This window comes from Orycteropus afer, unplaced genomic scaffold, assembly GCF_000298275.1.
Source record: "Orycteropus afer afer isolate SDZICR_OR568_19922 unplaced genomic scaffold, OryAfe1.0 scaffold00387, whole genome shotgun sequence".
Lineage (NCBI taxonomy): Eukaryota > Metazoa > Chordata > Mammalia > Tubulidentata > Orycteropodidae > Orycteropus > Orycteropus afer.
Window position 1 is genome coordinate 1119820 of NW_006921974.1, and position 971 is coordinate 1120790.

Sequence of the window (971 nt, forward strand, 5' to 3'; positions counted from 1 at the left end):
AATTGCCAAGTTGACAAGGGGTGGACTGTGCAGTATTTCCATCTGTTGTACACAGGGTTGCTATGAGTCAGAGGTGACTTGATGGCACCTAACACCACCACTACCTCCTTGGGATCAATTGTTATCTAACTGTAGCTACCACCCTCAGCTGTGCAGTTAATGCTCTTGGCTGCTAACTGAAAGCTTTATGGTTCAAGTCCACCCTGAGATGTCTCAGAAGAAAGGCCTGGTAATCAACTTCCAAAAAATCAGTTCTACTCTGACACAAACAGGGTCACCATGAGTCATAGTCAACTCCATGGCAAATGCTATAGATTATTCTAATGTGAAGTCAGGGTTAAGAACTAATGTTTAGTGCTTACCTAGGAGGACATATACTAAAACTGGAATGATACACAGATTAGCATGGGCCTACGCAAGGACGACATGGAAATTTGTGAACCATTCCATACTTTTACGTAACCCTAAACAGGCAACTTGTTCACAGCAGGTACTCAATAAATATTCACTAATTCAATAAATAAAAAGGACTACTGTTTAGCTGAATAAATGAATATGCAAAAGGAAAGAAGGAAATCTCATGACAGAAGAGAACTAATGCAGGGCGGGGGTGATATAACTGTTCTATTATCTTGCTTTACCGCAGAGAGAGGGTTCTGTGTTCAGATTATCCTCTAAACTGTCCATCAGAGAATCAGTCATTTCCAGTGCCATGTTGAGGAGTGTTATTACTAAATCCTTATTGCTGAATAGGTCAAACAAAAGACAGCTTTCATCTGCTCTGTGGGGTTTTATTGATTTTAAAAGCTGCCCCACACTATCTTCGGAGCCCAAACACCTTCCAGAGTTTGAGGAGAAAGCAATTGGTGATATGAATTACCTACAGTTGCTTGTTTGTTAGATGGCATAATTATGTTTGGCAGAGGTTTGGAGGTAGGAATAATGGCTTCTCATATTACTGCATCACCTGG

The 971-nt window shown here is 40.8% G+C and overlaps 1 non-coding gene across 1 annotated transcript; it reads left to right on the forward strand.

Moving 5' to 3' along the window:
• The first annotated feature begins 354 nt into the window (after positions 1-354).
• Positions 355-456, forward strand: LOC122151318. Its single transcript, XR_006164093.1, has one exon. It is a non-coding gene; the product is annotated as a U6 spliceosomal RNA (small nuclear RNA).
• Positions 457-971: the final 515 nt, after the last annotated feature.